Source organism: Schistocerca cancellata, chromosome 5, assembly GCF_023864275.1.
Source record: "Schistocerca cancellata isolate TAMUIC-IGC-003103 chromosome 5, iqSchCanc2.1, whole genome shotgun sequence".
Classification (NCBI taxonomy): domain Eukaryota; kingdom Metazoa; phylum Arthropoda; class Insecta; order Orthoptera; family Acrididae; genus Schistocerca; species Schistocerca cancellata.
In genome coordinates this window covers 770,905,209-770,926,919 of record NC_064630.1, presented here as the reverse complement: position 1 = coordinate 770,926,919, position 21,711 = coordinate 770,905,209, and the positions used below count along the sequence as shown (strand labels likewise).

At 41.8% G+C, this 21,711-nt stretch overlaps 2 non-coding genes across 2 annotated transcripts; one reads left to right on the top strand and one right to left on the bottom strand.

Annotated features, from left to right (window-relative positions):
- Positions 1-17,901: 17,901 nt before the first annotated feature.
- On the bottom strand, positions 17,902-17,976 carry Trnat-ugu (transfer RNA threonine (anticodon UGU)). Its single transcript has one exon. It is a non-coding gene; the product is annotated as a tRNA-Thr (tRNA).
- Positions 17,977-18,499: 523 nt separating this feature from the next.
- Trnat-ugu (transfer RNA threonine (anticodon UGU)) lies at positions 18,500-18,574 on the top strand. Its single transcript has one exon. It is a non-coding gene; the product is annotated as a tRNA-Thr (tRNA).
- Positions 18,575-21,711: the final 3,137 nt, after the last annotated feature.

The window sequence follows — 21,711 nt, the reverse complement described above, 5'->3', positions numbered from 1 at the left end:
GGCAGAGATGCGTTCTGTGGGGGCTTGGTAACCAGCTACAATGGGACAGCCGGGATGATTGGGTTTGTGAATTTTGGGAAGAAGGTAGAAGGTAGGGGTGCGGGGTGTTGGTGGGGTCAGGAGGTTGATGGAGTCAGGTGAAAGGTTTTGTAGGGGGCCTAAGGTTCTGAGGATTCCTTGAAGCTCCGCCTGGACATCAGGAATGGGATTACCTTGGCAAACTTTGTAAGTAGTGTTGTCTGAAAGCTGACGCAGTCCCTCAGCCACATACTCCCGACGATCAAGTACCACAGTCGTGGAACCCTTGTCCGCTGGAAGAATGACGATGGATCGGTCAGCCTTCAGATCACGGATAGCCTGGGCTTCAGCAGTGGTGATGTTGGGAGTAGGATTAAGGTTTTTTAAGAAGGATTGAGAGGCAAGGCTGGAAGTCAGAAATTCCTGGAAGGTTAGGAGAGGGTGATTTTGAGGAAGAGGAGGTGAGTCCCGCTGTGACAGAGGACGGAACTGTCCCAGGCATGGTTCAATTTGGATTGTGTCTTGGGGAGTTGGATCATTAGGAGTAGGATTAGGATCATTTTTCTTCGTTGCAAAGTGATATTTCCAGCAGAGAGTACGGGTGTAGGACAGTAAATCTTTGACGAGGGCTGTTTGGTTAAATCTGGGAGTGGGGCTGAAGGTGAGGCCTTTGGATAGGACAGAGGTTTCGGGTTGTGAGAGAGGTTTGGAGGAAAGGTTAACTACTGAATTGGGGTGTTGTGGTTCCAGATTGTGTTGATTGGAATTTTGAGGTTTTGGAGGGAGTGGAGCTGGAAGTGGGAGATTGAGTAGATGGGAGAGACTGGGTTTGTGTGCAATGAGAGGAGGTTGAGGTTTGCTGGAAAGGTTGTGAAGGGTGAGTGAGTTGCCTTTCCGGAGGTGGGAAACCAGGAGATTGGATAGTTTTTTAAGGTGGAGGGTGGCATGCTGTTCTAATTTACAGTTGGCCTGTAGGAGGATGCTCTGAACAACCGGTGTGGATGTGGGAGAGGAAAGATTGAGGACTTTTATTAAGGATAGGAGTTGATGGGTGTGTTGATTGGCTGAGTGGATGTGTAGGTGAAGGATTAGGTGGGTGAGGGCAATGGATTGTTCGGTCAGTAAATGTGACTTACATGAGCATACAAACAAATGATTACAATTTCTTGGGTGCCATTCCATTTCACAGCAAGACCTCTTTTGTTGTCATTCGTAGCACCTTTCAGCACCGTGGTACATTCTACTTCTACATCTAGATGATTACTCTGCAATTTACATTTGGCTTGGCAGAGGGTTCATCGAACCACAATCATACTATCTCTCTACCATTCCACTCCCGAACAGCGCGCGGGGAAAAACAAACACCTAAACCTTTCTGTTCGAACTCTGATTTCTCTTATTTTATTTTGATGATCATTCCTACCTATGTAGGCTGGGCTCAACAAAATATTTTCGCATTCGGAAGAGAAAGTTGGTGACTGAAATTTCGTAAATAGATCTCGCCGCAACGAAAAACGTCTTTGCTTTAATGACTTCCATCCCAACTCACCTATCATATCTGCCACACTCTCTCCCCTATTACGTGATAATACAAAACGAGCTGCCATTTTTTGCACCCTTTCGATGTCCTCCGTCAATTCCACCTGGTAAGGATCCGACACCGCACAGCAATATTCTAACAGAGGACGAACGAGTGTAGTGTAAGCTGTCTCTTTAGTGGACTTGTTGCATCTTCTCAGTGTCCTGCCAATGAAACGCAACCTTTGGCTCACCTTCCCCACAATATTTCTATGTGGTCTTTCCAACTGAAGTTGTTCGTAATTTTAACACCCAGGTACTTAGTTGAATCGACAGCCTTGAGAATTGTACTATTTATCAAGTAATCGAATTCCAACGGATTTCTTTTGGAACTCATGTGGATCACCTCACACTTTTCGTTATTTAGCGTCAACTGCCACCTGCCACACCATACAGCAATCTTTTCTAAATCGCTTTGCAACTGATACTGGTCTTCGGATGACCTTACTAGACGGTAAATTACAGCATCATCTGCGAACAACCTAAGAAAACTGCTCAGATTGTCACCCAGGTCATTTATATAGATCAGGAACAGCAGAAGTCCCAGGACGCTTCCATGGGGAACACCTTATATCACTTCAGTTTTACAACGATGATTTGCCGTCTATTACTGTGAACTGCGACCTTCCTGACAGGAAATCATGAATCCAGTCGCACAACTGAGATGATACCCCGTAGGTCTGCAGCATGATTAGAAGTCGCTTGTGAGGAACAGCGTCAAAAGCTTTTCGGAAATCTAGAAATACGGAATCAACTTGAGATCCCCTGTCGATAGCGGCCATTACTTCGTGCGAATAAAGAGCTAGCTGCGTTGCACAAGAACGATGTTTTCTGAAACCATGCTGATTACCTATCAATAGATCGTTTCCTTCGAGGTGATTCATAATGTTTGAATACACTATATGCTCCAAAACCCTACTGCAAACCGACGTCAATGATAATCTACACCCTGTTTTGTTGCCCTGTATGGCAAGCTATCCTAGAGCTACATTCCAGCAAGATAATTCCTAGTCGCAAACAGTGAGAGTGTCTAGTGCCTGTCTTTGCGCTTGCCAAACCCTACCTTGACCAGTGAGGTTGCCGGATCTCCACCTGATCGATAACATTTGGAGCATTATGGGCTGGGCCTCCAACCAGCTCGGGATTTTGACGATCTGACACACCAATTGGACAGAATTTGACATGATATCCCTCAGGAGGGCAAGCAACAACTCTCAATCAATTCCAAGCAGAATAACTGCTTCCATAAGGAACAGAAATGGACTAACATGTTACTGACTTGCTCAATTTGTGAAGCTATTTCTCTTGAATAAATCATCCAATTTTTCTGAAATTCTAATCATTGGTTTCTCTGTACATGTACATTACATCAAGTGATTTCTGTCCCATTTGGATAATTCCTTTATGTTTTTTTTTTTTTTTTTTTTTTTTTTTTTTTTTTTTTTTTTTTTTTTTTTTTTTTTTTTTTTTGTATATCAGGTTGAACAATGAAATGGCAGGACCATGCTGAATATCCTAAGACCTTCATCATGAGGTGGAAGACAGCCCAATATTGTCTACTGCAGATACTGAAACTTTGCAACCAGCACTGTTAAACTATTAAAATATGCAGAAAAGGCCACATCTGTTGAGGGCACCTGCATGGGTTGGATCATGCCGTCATAATAATGGATGGATAGCCAATGAAAATGGGCTAGAAATATCACATTGCAAACCCCTAAGCAGTGGTGTTTACTTGCAAACTTGTACATCTCAATCTGCATATGAAGTTGAGAGACCATACAATGTTGGTAAGATTGGCTGCAAACTTCCTGGGGACTAATCTACAACTTGTAACTGATTTGATCCACATCTTCCAAGGTAGAACAAGTGATAATCATTCACTGTATGCTGGTCCATACTTGGTGGAGTGCACATCCTGACACAATGCTCACCATATGTTGATTGCTGGGACGGCCTCAGTTATATAATGGTGTTATCTTCTAAACCTGTGGCCTGAAGTTACCACTTGCCAAATAATAATAATAATAATAATAATAATAATAATAATAATAATAATAATAATAAAACAAAACTGCTGCATTGCAATGTGCATCGGAGTGATCCTTCAACACTGAGCACTCCCAGCTTGTGAAAGCAGTGATAATTCTTGCTAAATGTAGATGTAGGATAAATTCATGTTGAAAATTACACAAATTGTATTGTCCCCTGTTGTCTAGAAATCAGCAAGTATACAGGACATTCTTCAGTCATTATCATTTATATTTTAGAAGGAAACACTTCCTTATTCCCCATTTTACTCGTTGACTAAGCACTTCGAAATTTCTTTTTCTCAGTTATTCAGTTTTGTTACATAAACTGTCTCTACAAAAGTAAAATACCAAACATAAATAATGTATTCACTGCAACTGTGCACCCTCAGTATTTATTACACAGGCCATGGTCCCTGAGCAATCTCTCCAGCTTGTCAGACTGCTAGAGCTGACCGAGAACCTGACCTGACTCATTAAGTGTACTAATGGCTCTCAAAAAAAACAAACCATCACGGATGTAATGTGGAAGGTTCTTTGCAGTTTTCTCAGTCACATGTATGGATGAAATCCCCAACTTGCTGGTGTGGCTGAACACCGGAAGGTGATTTAGACAACTCTTTTCATAAGAATGATGTAAAGTCCCTTTGTACAAGTTGCAAGACTATCCTTGCATTAGAAATGCAGCTTACATAATCACCAGGAACTTTTAAGTGAGTGTGAACCTACCCATATAACAAAATGTCTAGTCCCACAGAGAATTTTTGTAGCATTCCATTGACCATCTATCAGTCATTGGTACCACAGCTCCATATTTTTCAATTATTTAATCTTACCTTATGAAAGCCACATTCTAATCCGAAGATTAAGTACTGATTAAATTCCAGTATAATACACTCCTGGAAATGGAAAAAAGAACACATTGACACCGGTGTGTCAGACCCACCATACTTGCTCCGGACACTGCGAGAGGGCTGTACAAGCAATGATCACACGCACGGCACAGCGGACACACCAGGAACCGCGGTGTTGGCCGTCGAATGGCGCTAGCTGCGCAGCATTTGTGCACCGCCGCCGTCAGTGTCAGCCAGTTTGCCGTGGCATACGGTGCTCCATCGCAGTCTTTAACACTGGTAGCATGCCGCGACAGCGTGGACGTGAACCGTATGTGCAGTTGATGGACTTTGAGCGAGGGCATATAGTGGGCATGCGGGAGGCCGGGTGGACGTACCGCCGAATTTCTCAACACGTGGGGCATGAGGTCTCCACAGTACATCGATGTTGTTGCCAGTGGTCGGCGGAAGGTGCACGTGCCCGTCGACCTGGGACCGGACCGCAGCAACGCACGGATGCACGCCAAGACCGTAGGATCCTACGCAGTGCCGTAGGGGACCGCACCGCCACTTCCCAGCAAATTAGGGACACTGTTGCTCCTGGGGTATCGGCGAGGACCATTCGCAACCGTCTCCATGAAGCTGGGCTACGGTCCCGCACACCGTTAGGCCGTCTTCCGCTCACGCCCCAACATCGTGCAGCCCGCCTCCAGTGGTGTCGCGACAGGCGTGAATGGAGGGACGAATGGAGACGTGTCGTCTTCAGCGATGAGAGTCGCTTCTGCCTTGGTGCCAATGATGGTCGTATGCGTGTTTGGCGCCGTGCAGGTGAGCGCCACTATCAGGACTGCATACGACCGAGGCACACAGGGCCAACACCCGGCATCATGGTGTGGGGAGCGATCTCCTACACTGGCCGTACACCACTGGTGATCGTCGAGGGGACACTGAATAGTGCACGGTACATCCAAACCGTCATCGAACCCATCGTTCTACCATTCCTAGACCGGCAAGGGAACTTGCTGTTCCAACAGGACAATGCACGTCCGCATGTATCCCGTGCCACCCAACGTGCTCTAGAAGGTGTAAGTCAACTACCCTGGCCAGCAAGATCTCCGGATCTGTCCCCCATTGAGCATGTTTGGGACTGGATGAAGCGTCGTCTCATGCGGTCTGCACGTCCAGCACGAACGCTGGTCCAACTGAGGCGCCAGGTGGAAATGGCATGGCAAGCCGTTCCACAGGACTACATCCAGCATCTCTACGATTGTCTCCATGGGAGAATAGCAGCCTCCATTGCTGCGAAAGGTGGATATACACTGTACTAGTGCCGACATTGTGCATGCTCTGTTGCCTGTGTCTATGTGCCTGTGGTTCTGTCAGTGTGATCATGTGATTTATCTGACCCCAGGAATGTGTCAATAAAGTTTCCCCTTCCTGGGACAATGAATTCACGGTGTTCTTATTTCAGTTTCCAGGAGTGTATATTTATTTGTACTACTCTTTACACTATTTCACCCAAATAATCTTAAACACTGTGTTTTTATTGGAAGTTATCACAGTGTGTTGTTATGATTTGTTATGAGCTATTGTCTGTTGTACAGTCATTATCTTTTACAGCATAAAATATACCAGCTATGTATGTAATAGCTGCATGTATGTATACCAAGCAGAAATTTTTATATGACAATTTCTGCCATAACACATATTTCATTAAGCATGATTAAACAATGAAACAATACTATGAAATGAAATGAATAGACTGCTACTAGGGAGACACTAAGTCGCAGGCACTCTCTTCATTGTGCCTCTCTGCAACGCAACATCTCCTTTGCAAAATATCACCTATTACAATTAAATCCCAGAAAGTAATATTTGATGACTCTTCTGGATATACACGAAACAAAAGACTTCTCGTGGTTGGTACCTCGTTGTCAATACAGAACTCTGAGAAGGTTCATTGAACAGCTCGCACATCAGTGCTGGAGAACACTGTAATTTCGATTGGGAAGCACTTGGATACGAACCACGCTCTCGATACACATATATGCCATCAGTTCATTCAATGGAAACATAACTGTTGGTCGATTGGTGAGCAAAGACAATCTTGTGTTAGGCAGACAGGACTCGGACTGTTGAAGTTAGGTAACAACAAAGTCCAATTCACAGTCCAGGAGATAACCACATAGCACAGAGTCATCAACAATCAGCATACCAGAGAGTTTGCTTTAAACAATGGCTGGCTACAATAAGTGAAGCCATGGTGATACGCGACATCCCTTAAATCTGTTCCTTGACATGGCATAAGTGGCTGTATCTGTCTGCACTGCACCTAGCAATCTTTTAGGATGTATATGCATAATTATATCTATTTATCCATTGATACGTTCATTGGAATTATAAGACATATAATATTTTTAACTGGAATGAAGGAACATTTGTCAATATGGAATTCACCAAAGAAAGTATAAAACAGAATAGCATCTATTTGTAATTAAAATGGCAACATCTACTTGCATCTCAACTTCAAGAAAATTGGTAGCTTTTGAATAAGACACAGCTTTCAAAATTATTTTTTTATCTACCAATATCCAATAGTTTTTTAAGTATATCAATCTACATTAATATATTACTGGAAATAATCTGTCTGAAAATATAATATGGATATGTGAAAAAAAAAAAATGTACACCTCAAGTGGCAGCAGGAGAAAAACGTAAAAATATTTGGAAATGCTCTGAAAGCCATACTCCTAAATCTTTCATATGTATTTTCTCCTGCTGCTGCTTTGTGAATAGATTTTTTTATCTATCCATTTCATACTTTCATTAACGTAATGTCATAAAGTGAAGGTGACACATCCGTAGTTACGATTCTCCACATTATAAATAAGATTTCCATCCCCAACAATCAAGATACTTGGCAATTTATAAGAGAGATCAGGATAATATGCTTTTTCATTTACACACAACAAAAAAAGTTTTGCATCAGCCCAGTTCTCAGAACCCCTGAAGATAGACTTTGACTGTGGATATTGTATCACAGACACAGTCCTTTTGACTGTTCAGAGATGTCACTAAACCTGCCCAACGATGTAAACAATCATGCATGAACAGCGCCTATTGGACGGAGGGGTCCAACAGCAGATTAGTTCCAGTCATTCCACCAGGAAGGAGGTACACGGCTCGTGTTGTTTGTAGTTCAACCATGCCTAGATGGTCAATACCATGGTTCGATCTTGTCCACATTGTTACTTTGTGCCAAGAAGGGCTCTCAACAAGGGAACTTGTCCAGGAGTCTCAGAGTGAATGAAAGCGATGTTGTTCAGACATGGAGGAGATACAGAGTGACAGGAACTGTCAATGACATCCCTCTCTCAGGCTGCGCAAGGGCTACAACTGCAGTGGATGACCGCTACCTATGATTTATGGCTCAGAGGAACCCTGACAGCAATGCCACCATGTTGAATAATGCTATTTGTGCAGTCACAGGACGTCGTGTTGTGACTGAAACTGTGAGCAATAGGCCGCATGATGCACAACTTCACTCCCGACGTTCATGGCGAGGTCCATCAACCACGACACCAGGCACTGCAGTACAGATGGGCCCGAATGGGCTGCTCAGGATTGGCATCACGATCTCTTCACCGATGAGTGTTGCATATGCCTTCAACTAGAAAATTGTCAGAGACATGTTTTGAGGCAACCTGGTCAGGCTGACTGCCTTAGACACATTGTCCAGTGAGTGCAGCAAGATGGAGATTCCCTGCTGTTTTGGGATGGTATTATGTGGGGCCGGTGTATGCCACTGGGGTTGATGGAAGGCGCCATAACAGCTGTACGATACGTGAATCCCATCCTCCAACCGATAGTGCAACCATATCGGCAGCATATTGGCGAGGCATTCATCTTCACGGACGACAATTCACACACCCATCGTGCACATCTTGTGAATGACTTCCTTCAGGATAATGACATTGCTCGACTAGAGTGGCCAACATGTTCTCCAGACATGAACCCTATAAAACATGACTGGGATAGATTGAAAAGGGCTGTTTATGAATGATATGACCCACCAACCATTCTGAGGGATCTACGCCGAATTGCTGATGTGGAGTGGAACAATCTGGACCAACAGTGCCTTGATGAACTTGTGGATAGTATGCCTTGACAAATACAGGCATGCATCAATGCAAGAGGACGGGCTCCTGGACCACCACCTCTGAAGGTCTCACTGTATGGTGGTACAACATGCAAATTGTGGTTTTCATGAGCAATAAAAAGGGTGGAAATGATGTTTATGTTTGTTGATCACTATTCCAATTTTCTGTACAGGTTCCGAAACTGTCAGAACCAAGGTGATGCAAACATTTTTTTGATGTGTGTATTTTTGGAGTTCTGGAGATCACTACATTGGATCACATATTTGCTGGCAACATTTGCAAATAAGATAAATCATAAACAGGAATAAAAGCCCAGGAATATATGAAGGGATTGGCAAGTGAAAGTGCTAACCCCCAGTGGTAAGAATTATTCTGATCACTAGAGACTGGATTATATACATCATGTTGTTGTTGAACATTGTGGTCTTCAGTCCAGAGATTGGTTTTGAAATACGGCAAATGTTATCCCGGCTGACGCCCACAATTGAAATACGGCTAAGACACAAGTTGAAAATATGCTCACTATTTTTTTATTTACTTAAATTTGCCATATTTCGTGACAGTACCTTTTCCATTAGACGTTTACACAGCGATATAGTCTTGGCTTCAGTTGTCTAAGTATGATTCCACAATGCATCTTTGTTGGTTGCAGAATTGACGTGGTTCAACGTGTTTCTCTCATTTTGGTGTTTCAAATACAGTTTCTTCAAATGTAGTTTCTTCTTTTTAGTTAATACAAAAATAATAGTAACATACTTCAAAATTATTTATGCCGGCGACCTTCACATTGTTCTTCCGTCAACACCATGTCAACACACACCAAGAGTTAGCTGCCGACTAAGTACAGTCAAAGACGACTCCAACGTCAAAGATGTTTTACACAATTCACAAGTTTCCACTTATAATCAGTCTCTTTGCTATTCTTTGATACATTTTCTAATAGTAATCAATATGCTTTTACTCTCAAAAACAGAAGTAAATTAACATATAATAAGACAAATTATAATAAATCCTGACAAAAATATAAGAAAACATTTACAATTCGGTATCGACAAATACGGTAAAAAAATTACATCTCCCAGATCCATTACAGTTTGATGCAGCTCTCCATGCTACTCTATCCTGTGCAATCTTCTTCATCTCCCAGTACCTACTGCAACCTACATCCTGCTGAATCTGCTTAGTGTATTCATCTCGTGGTCTCCATGCTGCCCTCCAATACTAAATTGGTGATCCTTCGATGCCTCAGAACACGTCCTATCAACCAATCCCTTCTTCTAGTCAAGTTGCCCCCCAAATTTCTCTTCTCCCCAATTCTATTCAATACCTCCTCATTAGTTATGTGATCTACCCACCTAATCTTCAGCATTCTTTTGTAGCACCACATTTTGAAAGCTTCTATCCTCTTCTTGTCTAAACTATTTATCATCCATGTTTTGTTTCCACACATGGCTACTCTCCATACAAATACTTTTAGAAATGACTTCATGACACTTAAATCTATATTTGATGTTAACAAATTTCTCTTCTTCAGAAACACTTTGCTTGCCATTGCCAGTCTCCATTTTATATCCTCTCTACTTCAACCATCATCAGTTATTTTGCACCCCAAATATCAAAACTCATTTACTACTTTGTCTCATTACCTAATCTAATTCCCTCAGCACCACCTGACTTCATTCGGCTACATTCCATTATCCCTGTTTTGCTTTTGTTGATGTTCAAGACACTGTCCACTCCGTTCAACTGCTCTTCCAGGTCCTTTGCTGTCTCTGACAGTTTTACAATGTCATCGGCAAACTTTGAAATTTTATTTCTTCTCCATGGAATTTAAATCCTACTCCGAATTTTTCTTTTGTTTCCTTTACTGCTTGCTCAATGTACAGATTGAATAACATCGGGGAGAGGCTACAACCCTGTCCCACTCCCTTTCCAACCACTGTTTCCCTTTCATGTCCCTCAACTCTTATAACTGCCATCTGGTTTCTGTACAAATTGTAAATAGCTGTTCGCTCCTTGTATTTTACCCCTTCAGAATTTGAAAGAGAGTATTCCAATCAACATTGTCAAAAGCTTTCTCCAAGTCTACAAATGCAAGAAAAGTAGGTTTGCCTTTCCTTAATCTATCTTCTAAGATAAGTCGTAGGGTCAGTATTGCCTCACGTGTTCCAACATTTCTACGGAATCCAAACTGATCTTCCACAAGGTCAGCTTCTACCAGTTTTTCCATTTGTCTGTAAAGAAGTTGCGTTAGTATTTTGCAACCATGACTTACTAAACTGATAGTTTGGTAATTTTCACATCTGTCAACACCTGCTTTCTTTGGTATTGGAATTATTATATTCTTCTTGAAGTCTGAGGGTATTACGCCTGTCTCATACATCTTGCTCACCAGATGGTAGAGTTTTGTCAGGACTGGCTCTCCCAAGGCCGTCAGTAGTTCTAATGGAATGTTGTCTACTCCTGCGGCCTTGTTTCGACTCAGGTCTTTCAGTGCTCTGTCAAACTCTTCACGCAGTATCGAATCTCCCATTTCATCTTCATCTTCATCTACATCCTCTTCCATTTCCATAATATAGTCCTCAAGTACATCGCCCTAGTATAGACCCTCTATATACTCCTTCCACCTTTCTGCTTTCCCTTCTTTGCTTAGAACTGGGTTTCCATCTGAGCTCCTGATATTCGTACAAGTGGTTCTCTTTTCTCCAAAGGTCTCTTTAACTTTCCTGCAAGCAGTATCTAGCTTACCCCTAGTGAGATAAGCCTCTACATCCTTACATTTGTTCTAGCCATCCCTGATTAGCCATTTTGCACTTCATGTCGATCTCATTTTTGAGACGTTTGTATTCCTTTTTGCCTGCTTCATTTACTGCATTTTTATATTTTCTCCTTTCATCAGTTAAATTCAATATATGTTCTGTTACCCAAGGATTTCTACTAGCCCTCGTCTTTTTACCTACTTGATTATCTGATGCCTTCACTATTTCAACCTCAAAGCTACCTTCTCTAATGCTCTCCATGAAACTTCCACAATCTCTGGTTCTTTAAGTTTATCCAGGTCCAATCTCCTTAAATTACCATCTTTCTGCAGTTTCTTCAGTTTTAATCTACAGTTCATAACCAATAGATTGTGGTTGGAGTCCACATCTGCACCTGAAAATATCTTACAATTTAAAACCTGGTTCCTAAATCTCTGTCTTACCATTATATAATCTATCTCAAACCTTCCAGTATCTCCAGGCCTCTTCAATGTATACAACCTGCTTTCATGACTCTTGAATCAAGTGTTAGCTATGATTAAGTTAAGCTAAGTGCAAAATTCTACCAGGCGGCTTCCTCTTTCATTTCTTACCCCCATTCAATATTCACCTACTACGTTTCCTTCTCTTCCTTTTCCTACTATCGAATTTCAGTCACCCATGACTATTAAATTTTCGTCTCCCTTCACTATCTGAATAATCTTTTACCTCGTCATACATTTCATCACTCTCTTCGTCATCTGCGGAGCTAGCTGGCATGTAAACTTGTACTACTGTGGTAGGCAGGGGCTTTGTGTCTATCTTGGCCACAATAACGCGTTCACTATGCTGTTTGTAGGAACTTACCCACATTCCTATTTTCCTATTCATTATTAAACCTACTCCTGCATTACCCCTATTTGATTTTGTATTTATAACCCTGTATTCACCTGACCAGAAGTCTTGTTCCTCCTGCCACTGAATTTCACTAATTCCCGCTATATCTAACTTTAACCTAGCCATTTCCCTTTTTATATTTTCTAACCTACCTGCCCGATTAAGGGATCTGATATTCCACGCTCCAATCTGTAGAACGCCAGTTTTTTTTTCTCTTGATAACGACGTCGTCCTGAGAGTCCCCGCCCGGAGATCTGAATGGGGGACTATTTACCTCTGGAATATTTTACCCAAGAGGATGCCATCATCATTTAACCGTACAGTGAAGCTGCATGCCCTTGGGAAAAATTATGGCTGTAGTTTCCCTTTGCTTTCAGCCGTTCACAGTACCAGCACAGCAAGGCCATTTTGGTTAGTGTTACAAGGCCAGTTCAGTCAATCATCCAGACTGTTGTCCCTGCAACTACTGAAAAGACTGCTGCCCCCTCTTTTAAAGAACCACTCGTTTGTGTGGCCTCTCAACAGATACCCCTCTGTTGTGGTTGCACCTGTGGTACGGCTATCTGTCTCACAGAGGCACTCGAGCTTCCCCACGAACAGCAAGGTCCATAGTTCATGGGTGGGGGTGGGGGTGGGAATGAATCATAAAAGCCTTAAAATATGCGTGAAAAATGCTTAAAAAGTGTCAAAATATGCCATATCAAATAATACAAAAACATGGTAGTTACTGGGTGCATTATATCTTAAAGTCGAACCTGTGCATATCAGTTACGATGAAAAGCGCTGGCCATGCGAAAGATCGGTACATTTAGAACGCTGATACCATTTTCTGGATACTTTCTAATACAGGTTAGGAAGGGGGCCCTTCTGGGATTATTTTCTAAAAATTTGCAAAATGGGGACGCATCCTGGGTTTCAAGAAATGTGCCTTCTTTGATATGGTTGTCAGTAACAAGCAGATGCGATGCGAGTGAGTCGCAGCGAAGCAATCAATATGTACAGGACCAACTTGGAACTATATCACATGCAGAGGGCACACTCAAAAACTCTGTAATATTTTATTTAATAAACAACACATAATCATGAATTTTTTGAACAATACTATTGGACCAAAGTATCATTTACAATTTATTTTATATTTTTCTCCTATTGTAAACATAAACAACCCAGTACTGTTCCAAATGTTCGGTAGTAAGATTGTGTCTTTAGAAATACTTTCTTTGTGGATGAAATCAGTTTATTTACATTCACAAACGTGAAACAGACTTCTTCAGCAAGGCGATGTACTCCAAGAGAAAAGCACATCACATGAATCAAACTGGGATAAAATACTCAGAGGGCTTTTCCTGCTTTGATCATATAGGGAGCAGCATCTGAAATAAACAAACACCCTTTCATCTGCAGAAGATTCGTGGAATATTTTTCTAATACCGTCATACACAAATCTGGTGATTGTAGAATGATTTACTTTTTCAAGTTCTTTGCAGGCCACTAAATAGGAACAAGAAGGCTCTTCTTTTGAAGCACCAACAATTAAATTTGCAGTGTAATGGCCACAAGTGTCTGCAGTTTCGTCAACTGAAATCCAGATACTTTTGCCCTTGAGTTCATGAATATTTCTTCCAGAACATGTACGTAAATTGTTAGTATGTAATTTGTACGCAATGTAGTATATTTTGAAGCAATATTTGCGCAAGAAGCCTTCGAGGATAGTGTTAGTAAGTTTGTGAAGAGGAGTATTTCTTGCAATGAATGCTTCACATAGGTCCATGTTAAACTGACTTTTTTGATTATCTTTGGGCAAATCCCTGCTACTGCAACTTGCTGTTGTCAAGAAGTTGTTGTTGTGGTCCTTTCTTCTGCATTCCTGGGATAGGAAAACTTGTCTTAACATGACCTATTTGAAACTTTTTTTGCACGAAACATTTTTCTCACAAACTCGACAATATAAAACAATTCTGTCATACGTACATGTTCCAGGATGGTCAGCTATGCACGAAACGATGTTTCTTTTTCTGGATGGCATGGTGCACAACATATACACACTACACATCATAAACATGTTCAACAGTGTACAAGTAAATAGAAAGCTGAACTGAAACTATGGACATGCAACTAAAAGCTTGCATAGTTTAATTTAATTGTTACCAACGCGTACAGTATGACAGTGGAGCGGGGGCTTCTGTAATGATTTTGCTAGGCAGTGGCCTCTCAGCGAATGCACGCAGTTCTAGGTAGATGTCAATCTGTGAGATATCAAAACTAGATCGAGCTATAGACCACCTGTCTAAGTTTTTAAAATATTGTAAACATAGAGCGAAAATATGCATCGTCAATAGTTTTTAGTTAAAATATGCAATAACTGGCGAAAAGGAGCCAAATATGCAAATGCATATGCAACATGCAAATGTCTATAATGCAATCTGTACTGATCACACTACCTGTTGTTTCTCTGAATTCTCTGCCTGCTGGTAATAAATAAACCCATATGTGCTGCTCGAAAATGGTGTCTTCTACATAAATTGTTTTGTCCTGCTGCATTTATGTTATTCTTCGTTTTTTTTTTTTTTTTTAATTAAACCAAACATGTAAATGGGAAGCACCGCAGTTTTGGCCAAAGCTGGGCCAACTGGGCCCGACTGACCGCCATATCGTCCTTAGAGAATGACGTCATTGACATGGTATGGAGTGGCTCAATGCCAGCGTACCTTTCTCCAGGCCACTGTCACGTTAGCAGACGTGGTGCTGCTACTTTTCGTTGAAGTAGCTTGTCAATTAGCAGCACGAGATAGACTCCACCTCTTCTAGTCCTCCCACTGAGGAACAATCCTTGGTAGTGCCAGAATTCAGCCCCTGTCCCACGTATAATTTTAAGACTTGACCACACCATGTATAGTTTTATTTGAAATGTGAAACTAACACATTTTAATGTGTTCTACACTGGCTCAGTGACAAAACCTGCATAAGGGTTGCAGTTTCCTCCATTTACATATGGAATTCACATCTGAAGTAGTTGTGCCCATAACTACCCTGATCATTAAGCAACTTAAGTAAGCCATCAGGTGTTGCATCCTTCAAACAGACATGTGGAATAAAAGACAATATATGATTACAGTTTTATACTGTGATGCAAGTAACAGAGATAGTGTGAAAATGCCTGTGAGGTGACATTACAAAAATAAAAGCAACACACAGTAAAAATGACTTCCATAAAGAAATGCACAGCAACTGCGCATCCATGTATACAAAAAAAAAAAAAAAGTTAACAATAATTAGATATGATAAATGAACAAATCCCGTTGAAAGGCAACTGTAATAACAAGAAGCCGTAACGTGATTTCTGATACAGACTATATGCATTATTCAACTAACTTGTTTTAGCAAGTAGGTACTTTATAGTCACTTCCACAAATAATTGCACTGTAGCAGGTCCCTTCTCACAGAACAGAAGAGGTACTGAGCAGCACATAGGTTTGTAAAAAAGTGCAATTACTGGCTGAGCTTTTGGATGAATTCATCTTCACACTTCCACAGTTGTTGAACGCAATTACCTTGACAAAGACAGCTGGAGGATAAAAAAAAATACTGATTGTAAAAGCTCTCCTACTGCAGTGGCTTTAAGATGCATGTAGAGAAAGTGAAAGTCTTGATACAGGAAATATCTGTTAGACTTGCATCTATAAGAGAGCCACTTGAAAGGCACTGACTCTAGTAATGAGTACAGTCTTCACAGAAAGGACAAGAGAGCTAAAGGAGATGTGGCTAGCCTTATAACAATACATATTACTCACTCATCTTCCTTTAACCATCAGTGTCAACTACATGGGCTCACAGATTTCATGAATAAAATCTCAGTTTTCAAGCCGGGTCAATTCGAATAAAATTCTCGAGCTTTCGACAGCTATCTCTGCCATCATCGTCAGGAGTAAAACTACCGACTGCTGGGGCTGGCACAATTTTCTGCTTATATACCCATGATGATGACTACTGGCACTAATCAGAAAGGACCAAAACGACGCGTGCATGGAAGATGAGTTGGGCAGCTCATAGCAGCCCCGGCCCACTGTGGGACCAAGTGACATCAGGTTGCGCGAGGAGCTAGTGCCACGTTTGAAACTGCTGCTGCTTCCATCTCATTCTAATCTCAGATGCTTCTTTTATAATGGGATCCCAGTATGTTGATGCACGAGCCAAGACTCTCAAGTTCTCAAAGTGTACACTACACTTGTCAGTCCTCTGCTGGAATATTGCTGCGTGGTGTGGGATCCTTACCCGGTAGGACTGATGGGGGACATCAAAAAAGTGCAAAGAAGGGCAGCTTGTTTCATGTTATCTCGCAATAGGAGTGAGTGTGTCACTGTTATGATATACGAGTTTGGGGTGGCAGTCACTGAAACAAAGGCGGCGAGATCTATTTACGAAATTTCAATCACCAACTTTCTCTTCCGAATGTGAAAATATTTTGTTGACACCCACCTATGTAGAGAGGAATGATCATCATAATAAAATAAGAGCCATTCGAGAGTGGAATGGTAGAGAAGTAGTATGAAAATGGTTTGATGAACCCTCTGCCAGGCACCTAAGTGTGATTTGCAGAGTAATGTAGATGTTTGTGTCTGTCTTCCAGGCAATGTTCAGCTATGGCCAACTTGTCCAGCTCCCTTTGTTTAATATGTCACTTGTGCTGAGTACATTGCTTTGCAACTGTGCAAATTGTTTGGCATACAAAGATGCTGTCACACTCACAAGGGACACCATATACACTGGACACACAAAGACCTATACCATCTTTAACAGAGCACAACATATCTCATATATCCTGGGGGGCAGGCCAGAACACTGGTCTCAATTCATGTCTCTGCAGTTCCCATCCTAACTTGCTGTTCATTGCCCACAGTATGGCAGGAAAGCCGTTGGCTTGGCTTCTGCCGGCAGTTCACAAGGCGGCATCCTTCAGTGGCACCTGAAAGTATTTGCAATGTCTGTTTTGCTATAACCACTCTCTTTGAACACGTGTCTCAAGTGCTTCAAGTCAGACTTTAGGTGGCCATCATCAGAAACAACTTTGGCTCTGTTTTTTAATGTGTTCAGGACTGCTTTATTGTGTACAAGGTGGTGAAAACTATTGACATTCAAATATTTATCAGTACCATCGGTTTCCTGTACACTGAATGACTGAACTGGCCTCCTGCTTTCTGCTCAACTAACACATCCAAGAACGGTAGCTTGCCATCCTTCTCAATCTCGATGGTAAATTTAACGTTGGGATGGACACCGTTCATGTGTTCCATGAACTGCTGCAGTTTATTTTTACCGTGTGATCATATCAGGGAGGTGTCCTAGAAATATCTTACGAAGCAAGATGGGTGCAACACCACAGAGTTTAGAGCCTGCTCCTCAAAGTGCTCCACGAAGCATTTCACGACTGCAAGAGACAGTGGTGAGACTGAGATGATTTTATTTGGACATGCCACCACCGAGGACTCACAGATTTCATGTTAAACACACAGCCACAATTATATATGACGGTAGTATCTGTTCCCGAAAGAACAGTTACCGTGGTGCTAGAAATGAAATGATAATTAAATGGACACCCTAGCTGCAAACAGGCGTTGATGAACTTCATTGGGGACATGTTGAAAATATGTGCCCAGACCGGGACTCGAACCCGGGATCTCCTGCTTACATGGCAGACGCTCTATCCATCTGAGCCACCGCGGGCACAGAGGATAGTGTGTCTGCAGGGACTTATCCCTTGCACACTCCCCGTGAGATCCACATTCCAACATGTCCACACCACTACATTCGTAGTGCGCCTAATAGATGTTTGCCCATCATACTCATTACTCGTGGCAGATTAATCTACCAAGTCCCATACGAGTTCGGACATAGCGTGTGCATTTGTACAAGAAGGTCAATGGCCGGGAAGCCATATTTTTTAACTATATATATGGCGGTAGTATCTGTTCCCGAAAGAACAGTTGCCGTGGATGACCATGCAGCTTTGCTAGAAATGAAATGATAATTAAATGGACACCCTAGCTGCAAACAGGCGTTGATGAACTTCATTGGGGACATGTTGAAAATGTGTGCCCCAACCAGGACTCGAACCCAGGATCTCCTGCTTACATGATGGGCAAACATCTATTAGGCGCACTACGAATGTAGTGGTGTGGACATGTTGGAATGTGGATCTCACGGGGAGCGTGCAAGGGGTAAGTACCTGCAGACGCACTATCCTCTGTGCCCGCGGTGGCTCAGATGGATAGAGCGTCTGCCATGTAAGCAGGAGATCCCGGGTTCGAGTCCCGGTCCGGGCACACATTTTCAACATGTCCCCAATGAAGTTCATCAACGCCTGTTTGCAGTTAGGGTGTCCATTTAATTATCATTTAACACAGCCACAATGCTGACCACTTATATTACAGTAAGTCTAAAATAATTCTGGTCCTCATGAGCATCCAAGAGTAGCTTCCAGCACACCACGTGCCCCAAGGACTTGCTTCGAATGCTTTGATATTGAAAAAAGTCATTTCCACAAGTCACTTTATAAAAAAAGAAGAAGAAGACTGGAGGCTGTTGTTTGAAGCACAACCTGTATGCCAACATGAGGCAGGGAGTTAACCACAGTTTGATTACATGGATCCCTCCCACGACGAACAGTGTCCATAATTTTCAGATATGTAGATTTTGCTTTTCCATATACTTGGCACATGTACCTAGGAAAGATAGCTTGCCAATTTTGCAAAACTGCTCCCCATTACCTTTGTTAAGGTGCTTCAGAATGTTCAGTGGGCTAAAGGAACTTTGGTGTAGAATCCCTTAACTACATCCATTTAAGATCAAATAACAGTCTGATTTCATATTCAGAATGGTGTCCTAAATTTCAAGACAGGCAGAGTATAAATATCAGCTGAAAGAAAGAAATTAATATATTTAGATTTCCGTATTTAATGTGCTGCATTCTGTTCACTCGTCCAACTAGGTACTTGAGTACAGTTTGGTAGTGCCTGTTCTTGTGAGTGGACAACTGCTTACTTGTTACGCCTACAGAGAATCATTCTTGGATTTATTACCCAACATATATAGAAAAAGAAATTCCCAAGATTGAAATGCAAGAGGAAGCAGTGGGTGGGTGTATAGTACTTGTCTCGCATGTGTTGGGGAATGACCCATGTGGTGCAGGATTGGGAGCATGGTTACAGTGTTGGCATAGGAATGGATGAGGTTATTTCTTAAGTTGGATGGACCATGAAATAATACTAGAGTAAGATATCCCTTACCTCAAGATACCTCATAGGCTATCAGTCTTAGCAGAGGATGTAGTCAATGGTAGTTCTAATATCATTGTCGGCCTCTTTAGCTTACATGGTGACAGATAATTCCACTGCTGTGTAATGATGAATGTTGTTGTTGTTGTGGTCTTCAGTCCTGAGACTGGTTTGATGCAGCTCTCCATGCTACTCTATCCTGTGCAAGCTTCTTCATCTCCCAGTACCTACTGCAACCTACATCCTTCTGAATCTGCTTAGTGTATTCATCTCTTGGTCTCCCCCTACAATTTTTACCCTCCACGCTGCCCTCCAATACTAAATTGGTGATCTTGATGCCTCAGAACATGTCCTACCAACCGATCCCTTCTTCTGGTCAAGTTGTGCCACAAACTTCTCTTCTCCCCAATCCTATTCAATACTTCCTCATTAGTTATGTGATTTACCCATCTAATCTTCAGCATTCTTCTGTAGCACCACATTTCGAAAGCTTCTATTCTCTTCTTGTCCAAACTATTTACCGTCCATGTTTCACTTGCATACATGGCTACACTCCATACAAATACTTTCAGAAATGACTTCCTGACACTTAAATCTATACTCGATGTTAACAAATTTCTCTTCTTCAGAAACGCTTTCCTTGCCATTGCCAGTCTACATTTTATATCCTCTCTACTTCGACCATCATCAGTTATTTTGCTCCTCAAATAGCAAAACTCCTTTACTACTTTACGTGTCTCATTTCCTAATCTAATACCCTCAACATCACCCGACTTAATTTGACTACATTCCATTATCCTCGTTTTGCTTTTCTTGATGTTCATCTTATATCCTCCCTTCAAGACACCATCCATTCCGTTCAACTGCTCTTCCAAGTCCTTTGCTGTCTCTGACAGAATTAAAATGTCACTGGCGAACCTCAAAGTTTTTATTTCTTCTCCATGGATTTTAATACCTACTCCGTACTTTTCTTTTGTTTCTTTTACTGCTTGCTCAATATACAGATCGAATAACATCGGGGATAGGCTTAAACCCTGTCTCACTCCCTTCCCAACCACTGCTTCCCTTTCATACCCCTTGACTCTTATAACTGCCATCTGGTTTCTGTTCAAATTGTAAATAGCCTTTAGCTCCTTGTATTTTACCCGTGCCACCTTCGGAATTTGAAAGAGATTATTCCAATTAACATTGTCAAAAGCTTTCTCTCTAAGTCTACAAATGATAGAAACGTAGGTTTGCCTTTCCTTAATTTTTCTTCTAAGATAAGTCGTAAGGTCCATATTGCCTCACGTGTTCCAACATTTCTACTGAATCCAAACTGATCTTCCCCGAGGTCGGCTTCTACCAGTTTTTCCATTCGTCTGTAAAGAATTCGCATTAGTATTTTGCAGCTGTGACTTATTAAACTGATTGTTCGGTAATTTTCACATCTGTCAACACCTGCTTTCTTTGGGATTGGAATTATTATATTCTTCTTGAAGTCTGAGGGTATTTCGCCTATTTCATACATCTTGCTCACCAGATGGTAGAGTTTTGTCAGGACTGGCTCTCCCAAGGCCGTCAGTATTTCCAATGGAATGTTGTCTACTCTGCGGGCCTTGTTTCGACTCAGGTCTTTCAGTGCTCTGTCAAACTCTTCACGCAGTATCGTATCTCCCATTTCATCTTCATCTACATCCTCTTCCATTTCCATAATATTGTCATCAAGTACATCGCCCTTGTATATACCCTCTATATACTCCTTCCACCTTTCTGCTTTCCCTTCTTTGCTTAGAACTGGGTTCCCATCTGAGCTCCTGATATTCATACAAGTGGTTCTCTTATCTCCAAAGGTCTCTTTTAATTTTCCTGTAGGCAGTATCTATCTTACCCCTAGTGAGATAAGCCTCTACATCCTTACATTTGTCCTCTAGCCATCCCTGCTTAGCCAATTTGCACTTCCTGTCGATCTCATTTTTGAGATGTTTGTATTCCTTTTTGCCTGCTTCATTTAATGCATTTTTATATTTTCTCCTTTCATCAATTAAATTCAATATTTCTTCTGTTACCCAAGGATTTCTACTAGCCCTTGTCTTTTTACCTACTTGATCCTCTGCTGCCTTCACTACTTTATCCCTCAAAGCTACCCATTCTTCTTCTACTGTATTTCTTTCCCCCATTCCTGTCAATTGTTCCCTTATGCTCTC